This window comes from Sceloporus occidentalis, unplaced genomic scaffold (assembly GCF_023333645.1).
Source record: "Sceloporus occidentalis isolate IW3139 unplaced genomic scaffold, rSceOcc1.0.p SCAF_2, whole genome shotgun sequence".
NCBI lineage: Eukaryota > Metazoa > Chordata > Lepidosauria > Squamata > Phrynosomatidae > Sceloporus > Sceloporus occidentalis.
This window is the reverse complement of record NW_028316982.1, coordinates 93,757,246-93,766,080: the sequence shown is the minus strand read 5'-3', so window position 1 is coordinate 93,766,080 and position 8,835 is coordinate 93,757,246.

Below are 8,835 nucleotides of genomic sequence, written 5' to 3'. Positions count from 1 at the left end.
AAACTGATTTTCTGCTCTGTTCTGATATTGTAACTAGCTTACTGAAATATTCATGTGCCGCCTCACATTACCTGCCAATTTCCCCCCTCTCCATCTCTGCTATCCGTATGGGGAGGGGGGAGGATCCGGGTACTCTATGATAATCTGATCACATGCAAAATATTATTCAACCTATCATTCTACTAAAATGATTTTTTTAAAAAAATTAATCAGATTCATCTTGTGGGTCAAGGAGATTTAACAATTCTTACATTATGTAGTAAGAAAAAAGTAATGAATGGAGTAGAAACATTACTTACAGCTTCACAGAAAACATATCCTATAGTTACCTCTTTGAGGATGAGAGCACTGATCATTTCACAAGAGGCCCTTCTGCTCTGTATCTGAGAACCTAGATGTTATCTTCATTTCAGTATATAGGGCAAGTCTATCTCATAGATCGAACATGACCAAACAACACTGCTAGTCTTCTGTTTTCTCCATCATTCAGTAGATGGAATTAGTGTATCTTGGATACACCATCTAGTTTGAGGAAATATTTTTTTCTGAAATATATCTAGATAGCACTTTCCTTTATTAATTTATTCATTTTATTGCCTTTAATGTTTATGGATTCACATGTCTGAATCTCCATGGGCTCTTGTGTGTTAATAGAAAGTTCAAGAACTCAGAAACATGTCAACAAACTGATTTTTATAAAGTTTTCCTTGTGAAATAAGCTGGAACTTCCAGACCAGCATTTGAAACTGTACATAGGGACACAGTAGAAAAGTAGTAGAAAAGTCCAGTTATATAGAGTAATTCACATAATGAGACTGAGACTTCTGGAAAAATGGATGATCTAGATCCATTTCAATATGGATTCAGAACTGGCTATTGGACTTTTTTTTGTGGACCACCTTTGGTCCCTTTCTGAGAAAAAGGTGGCATAAAAATGAAATGCCCCAAATTGACTTTTAAGTCATTCTTGCTAAAACAAATATCAGATAATTTAGGTGTGTGTGTGTGTGTGTGTGTGTGTGTGTGGTGTGTTTGACACATTTCACTGACAACATCAACTGTTTGGTTTTTTCCAGGTTTTGATCTCTGGCATGATTAATATACAATTAATTAATCATGTTTTAGAAGTTTCCAGTTCTACCAAGAAATGAAAAGATTATTTGTCTTTTGAAGAAGAATAAGGAGGAGTAGGAAATTCAGCTTTAAATGGTGTGATAAAAAAACTCCTGCACATATTTATCAGCAATTTGGCAGTGCTATGGGCTGCTACTTTCCATGATAATCAGTGGGAAGCATGAAACCTTTGATATATAATCCTTAATAGGTTCAGGTGCTCAGGTGAAGTGAATGAACACTGAAATGATCCAAGGAAAATGATCCAAGCCCATTTTCTAGAACACTGAATCAGGATCTCAACCTGATCTTGACAGGTCTTCCTGCTACCTTCATTTTCATTCACTTCCAAATGCAGGTTTTATTCATTCAGTACTAATAGGTAATTTAAAAAAACCCCATAATGTGGAGTTTAAAGGTAGGTTAGGTGTAGGATTTCAGAGAACCACAGAATTGTTTTGCAGTCCATTTTGCCCCGCCCTGAACTAGGAGTCGGGATGGAAAGTTTATTAAAAAAAAATTCCAAACTTGTTAAAAACATTTTGTTTTAATGTTGAGAAATCGTGATGAGAAGAATCCTGGATTAATGAGAATTTTGTAGTTCAGCACTTATTTTGCACAAAATTCTCACAAGTTGGTTTTGTGTAGAAAACAGCATTGTCTGTGCAGGAAACAGCATTTTCTGCAGATAAAATAATATTTTCACCCAGAAATATTTGTACATACAAAAAAGCTCTTCCCTGTGCAGAAAATGCTGTAACTGGGATCTTAGGGGCTTTACAACACCCTCTTCTTCAGCCAGATCAGTGGCAACCAAATGCTGCACCCCTGATCTGGCCTTTCTAGGGTATGATAGCTTCAGTGCCACGGCGATATGGCACCCCCTCAGCACTGCATCGTGCGAACACAGTGCCGGAGGAGCGCCATGACACTGCGTGCCGTGTGGTGCATCACACGATGTCATGGCATCCTGGGGGAGGAGCCAGGGCATGTGTTGTGGAGATGTTACACCCCTGGTGTGTAAAGGCTCTTATTCTGCACAAAATTCAAATGTAGTTGACTTGCATAGAAAACAGCATTAGGACTCTGTGAGACCAGGATTCAAATCCCCATTCAGCCATGGAAATCCACTGGGTGACCCTGGACAAATCACACTCTCTCAGCCTCAGAGGAAGGCAAAGGCAAAACCCATCGGAACAAATCTTAACAAGAAAACTTTGTGATATGGTTGCTTTAAAGTTGCCCTAAGTAACAAACCACTTGAAGGCACACAACAACAATAATGTAGGAAATAATATTTCTGCACAGAAATCTATTTGTAATGAAGAAAATGTTGTCTCCAGTGCAATGAATGAATGAATGAAAGCGCTGTTTTCTGGTGTGTGCATGTGTGTGTGTGTGTGAGTGACCCCCTCCCCCCAAATAAATCCCAAATTAGGAATGGTCTTTGAAAACTGCATGGTTTTCTAAAATATTCTCACAGCAGGAAGAAAACTGTTAAAATTACTTGTTGCTTCCTTTGAGAAGAAACTTAGTGAAGAATTACATCCCTGACTGGCGGGCATTGAAGGCTGACTTGCCCCGTTCAGAACATTTAATTTGGGTTTTTTTTTTTTTATATATACCGCTATTCCAAAGATCATAGCGGTGAACAGCAAGTAAGCTAATTAGCAAGTAAGCTAATTTGCCCCCAACAGCCTGGGTACTCATTTTAGCGACCTCGGAAGGATGCAAGCCTGAGTCGAGCTTGGGCCCTTTTGCTGGTCTTGAACTCGCAACCTTGTGGTTTTGAGTGAATGGCTGCAGTACAGGCATTTAACCACTGCGCCACCAGGGCTCCTAGTTATGAACCAAGAATAAGTTCTCTGTAAATTATGGGTCAGTTCAAAGTTAGTTGGGTTTAGACCCAGCCATTCCCTCACTGTTTTCATTCCTTCCCTTCTATTTCTGAACATACCAGCTTAATGTACCTGGCTTTATCTGCTCTACTTCAGCTATATTTCCACCACCACTGTTTCTTCTGTGTGCTCCTCCTGCATCTGCCCCACTCCTTCCTTGGCACCTTCCCTCAACATCACCCTTTCTCTACAGTTCCATGTCAGAGAACAGACTTACAGAGTGAACCATTGTTTCACCACTGGTAACTTCTTACATTTTTTTTTTTTACTGAGGCCAGATCCCATATACATTCCATACTGTCATATCTGGACAGTATCAAAAGTATTATCACTGTGCTGGGTGTGTTATGATATTGTGTTCTCAGATAAATTGTCCTATCCTAGTTTTCTTTTTAATTATCATCATTTACATTTACTAAGGTGCCCTTATCCACTTGGATATAATTATGTGTTGCGCAGTTAGACCATTTTATTATCTGTGATCATTTGCTTTGTAAGTGTTATGCTACATCCATACAAGATTGAAGCTATACGGGAGAACAGCACTAAGTAAGTCAAAATCTTTTCTTCAAATCATCTTAATACCATTTTGGGGAAGTATGATTTGGCTTGCAAACACCATATCATTTTGAGAACTGGCATGTCAAGCTGTTCTTATAAGAATGGTAGATGTGGCAAATATTATCCTAAAAGACATTGCTGTGGAAGTGAGGCAAACTTAGTATGAATAATCCTAAAATTCACAAGTGAACTCCATTGAATCTTGTGCAATTTTATCAATTTTCTAAGACTATATAGTTCTATACAATTTGTCTTAGAAAGAAGAATGGGCGGGAATTTCATTTTGTTTGTATTGTAGATAAGAACTTTCAAAATCCTTAGATTACTGATTTCTACATATATCTGATGTGGCAAAATGAACGTGGAAAAAAGAAAAACTAATAGGTTCAAACCTGTATTCCAACATAAAAGGTTGGCATCTGAGATGCTCCACATCTTTAATAACTACATGGCAGGCATGTACAGCCGGAGACTGAAAAAGTGGCTTTTTTATTGTTTTTGCTACTGTTGTAATTCAAGAAAGTATACCATGTTGTGTACAACATTGTGTACAATATGATCCTCTCCATAATGGGAGTAGATGTAGCTATATAATCTGGCCAGTGTGTGATGCTGAATACTTTGTTTGGTTCATTTTTCATAAAAGTATTCCAAAACCCACAAACCACTCACCACAAACTCCAATGACTAAATTGCTCTCCATACCCAATTTTTGTTTTGTTTTTAAAAAGTAATCTCCCAAGGGATGTATCTACAGCAGGGATTGCATCCCTTTGAGGTCCTGGGCCCCCCAACCTACATTTTGTCCCTCAAGCCCCTGCAGTTGTCCACCCTGACCTATTTTTAATGGCCTCTAAATTAAGTTCTCCCATTTAGTTGGACATTTTAAAAAGGTTATTCAGGAAGTGTGGGGCTAATTAATTATGTGTTTTTCCATTCATTTTCATTCATTCATATGAATATATTTCCACCTGCCTTCTTGGTGAGATGGCTGAAGGGGTACTGTGTCACTAGGGAGCTGTGAACTCTTCTGTATACTCTGCTGATTTGTAATATCACGATGACAGACAAAAATTAATCAATTAATTAATTTCCAGATTTCCTGGTAGAGAAAACAACTTGTATGTATTTTAGCATGTATGAGTGACAGAATTCCATCTGCTTCTGAGTCAGTCTCTCAAAGCACTTTTATATTTCAATAAGGTCAAGAGCTCAGTTACTGCAAACTTTTCACTCACTTTATTGTTTCAGTTTATTTAACCTTAGTTGCCAGAACTGGCCTCTATAGATGTCGTTCTGTATCTTGATTTTATTTGTTATTTTTGTTGTTTTTATAATTGGTCTGTGACTGTAATAAAAGCTTCCTAGCTACCATTTATGTCTAAACTCTGGCAATTATACGGAGAAGGACAGGACTGCATGCCACACTATCAAATTTAAACTGCATTAAGAACTTGCTTCCTAATTTTTCTTGGTTTAGTTGTCTTTTAATAGACAACAAAGGTTGCTCCACTACAGAAACCAAATTTGAACAAGTTCTCCCTTTTACTAGGATATTTTTATTTATTTATTAAAGTTAAACAAGACAGACAAGGTAGACAAAAAGACAAACATTAGTTACATATAATCCCTTCCAGTCCATTGTTATTACTTATACACACTCCGATCACTCATTCATAATAAAATGACTTCCTACACTCACACTTTGTGTATCTACACTAGTTTTGACTTTCTGAATTTAAACATTTTACCATACTACAAGTAAAATTAGTATTAATTAGTATTATCATTGTTAAATTTCATTAAATATCAGATATACTTTACTCCAGAGTACTTTAAATTGTTATTCTTATTAGTATTGTTATTTTCTCTGTGTTATATAAATTTCTCCCCTTTTGATATCATCTTTCTCAAATTGATCTCTCTTCATTTAGAGAGACCTTTCTCTTTGTCTCACCACACTTTCAGGCTCATTTACAGGGAGTGCAGACCAGCAGTAAGGTCCAGCTTGGGGGCGGCATGAGGGCATGGCATTTGGATGATGCATGACTCGATGCCACAACCAAGCCGGCCCACGTGACCACGTATCAGGTGACGTTACAGCAGCCCTTTGGCACAGTGTTCACATGCCACACACAAAAGGGGTTGCAGGAAAAGTGCCACCATGATGGCAAGGGCACCCTTTTTCCGGGCCAAAAAGAAGTGGCATTTTGCAGCTTTTTTTTGGCCCAGAAAAATGCCCCAGTGCTCAAAGGGCAACAGCAAGCCACTCTTTCAGGGCGGACTGTTTCTCCCCTCAGTGGGAACAAGAGAGAGGGCTTACTTGGTGATTGATCCCTGGTTTTGGAACTCCCTCCCTAGAGAGGCCAGGATGACCCCATGATAGGATTCTATCTGCACCATTCTTAAAACGTCATGATCCCATTCACACCATCCTTGAAATGGTGAGTTAAAACAATGTCCTCTGTGATCACCTCCTTGAATCAATAGGAAAAATCTGTGTATTCTTGATGGAAATTCTTTATCAGAATTTATAAATATTACAGATGAAAAATGTCAGAAAAATGCCAAGTTCATCTTTACAACCATCTTTGGATTTATAGAAGGGGATACTTCTTCATAATTCTATTCTACCTTCAGAAAAGTTCTAATATGGCTATCTTAGAGTATCAGTCACTAAATTATTGCTGTTCTTTTTTTCTTGAAACAACACTCATTATTAAACACTTTAAAGGAGAGCTATGTGGTGTTTATTTCTTCCCACACATGATTTTAGAGATTACAGTTGTAATGCTGAACTCACAAGCTTGTTTATGAAACCATACTCATAAAGATGAAACTACACACCCATATTTTAAAAGATCCATAAACTGCAGTGGCAATGTGTATTTAAAACAACCCATCATAATCCAGTTCGATATGGTGCAGAGCCAACTTTAAATTTTCAATAGTCTGTTAACTGTCTTTATTGTTTCATAATTATAGATAAATGTGTTTTTTAATTCAGATCAGCAATATATGAAAATAAATTTGATAGGTAGTTTTAAACCATTTTATTGATGTACATTATTAATTGATTGATTCATAATTGTTAATGACCACAAAGCTGAAATAATTATAGGTATGTATGAAATCATCATAATTATTTCAGCTTTGGAATAATTACTAATGATCAAGTATATTATGGGTAAATATGATGTGGTCCTGCCTAAATATCATAAAGGAACCAGATCTTGCCTGATTTCATAAGCTAAACAGGGTCAGCTCTGGCTTGTTCTTGGGTGGGAGAACACCAATGAATATCAGGTTCTGAGAGAAAGGAACTTGCAAAACCATAGCTTGAGTATTCCTTCCCTTAGAAAATGCTGTGAAGTTCATAGGGTTGTCATAAGATAAATGGCAATTTGAAGACTCTCTCACACACACACATACACATGATGTGGCTAGTGGCGTTCCCCAACCAGGTGACACCCAGTGCAGTGCCACCGGTGGTGAGACTTATGGAGTGGGACTTCCAGCATGCAGGCTACACAGGAGCGTGCGCAGGCTGCATGGGAGTGTGTGTCAGTAGGCTGGAAAGGCACCAGTGCAGCTGCAGGGAGCAGCCCCGCAGCCCCAGAAAGGCCCAAGGAGCAGCCCCACAGTCCCAGCTAGGCCCCGCCACTACAGGCAGGCTTGGGAAGCACCTGCACAGCCTAGAGTGGCAGCCCAGTGGCCCAGAGGAGTGCCCACATAGGCCCTGAGCAGCAGGGGGGGGACTAATCGGGTGTCACCCCCTTTTCTGGGGTGTCACCCAGTGTGCCCCCCATGACACTACTGGAAGTGGCAGAATTTAGTAGCTAGATATGGTTTAGCATGACTAGAAATAATATTTCTGATGGGCTAGATTTCCATCCATCTTTGTGGAGGATGTTGGTGTAAAGAGTTTCCCATATCTATTATGGCTAGAATGTATTCCTCCCCCCCAGATTGTAGTTTCCCCAGGAAAGTCTGTAGTATCCTATATGTAATATGGAGTATTTGTGGCATGTGGTGCAAAAATAGGACCATGTAAGCAGACACCCTAAAAGTTATGGTTCAAATGTTCAAAACAATGGTGGGGAGAGTAAGCCCAGTTTGCTTGGTTTGCATATTTTTCTCTACAGATAACATCCTTGGCCTTGGCTGTTGGAAGCAGATCTGAGTGCAATTAGTCCAATTCATGCATTTTCTTTAAAACCCAGCATAGCGTAGTGGGTTTGAGGATTCTGGAGATCAGTGTTCAATTCTCCACTCAGCAATGGAAAAACAATGGGAGTGTGGGTGGGCCACACACTCTCAGACCCAGAAAACCCTCTGATATGTTCACTTTAGGATTACCTTCAGTTGGAATGACTTGAAGGCACACAACAACAACAATGCATTTTCTTCACTGGGTTATTTAGTTCAGGAATTCCTCATGGGGATCTGTGGAACAGGTATTGAAAGACTGCCTTGTTTACTGAGTCAAGAGTGGCACAAAATATCGAAGTGAGACATCAACATAGCTCATGAGATGATACAATGATTTTTTCTAGTATCCACTGAAAACTATTTTCTTACTGGCTGTATTACATAACTTTTCTTCAACATGCATTATTGTATTCCAATCCTATATATATTTCCATCAAAGTAAATACCACTAGAACATAGTTGAACTTCGGTAATGTAGTTATGATCTCGGCACACTTACTTCAAAAGAATCCTAGTGGGAAATTAGGATATTGTGTTTATGTAAGTGACCTTAATGCTTCAGCTTTAACCAGTCTTATTAGTCATTGCCTGATCCGTCAGTGTCTAATCGATGTAGGGATGTAATTTTTCACTAATTTTCTTCTCAAAAGAAGCAATAATAATAATAATAAAAGAAGCAATGAGTAATGTTAACAATTTTCTTCACAACACAAGAAACTCTTCAAAACAGGGAGTTTTTGACGATTCTTCACTGTTCTGCATTTATTTTGTGTGAAATTCAGTTGTGGTTGTTTCTCACAGAAAGCATTTTCTGTACAGCATGCTTCTTCATGCACAGAAAGTGCTGTTTTCTATGCAAATCAACTACAATCATCCCTCCAAATTTACAGCTTTGACTTTTGCAGATTTGATTTTACATGAATTTGATTAATATGTTCTCTCTAGGTCCTTCAATATGGCTCTGCTGGAGGTTGAGCATAGAGTCATGCTGGAGGACCTAGAGATTCCTAGAGAAAATACTTCTCTAGGTATGATGTCAGGGTCGCTTGTA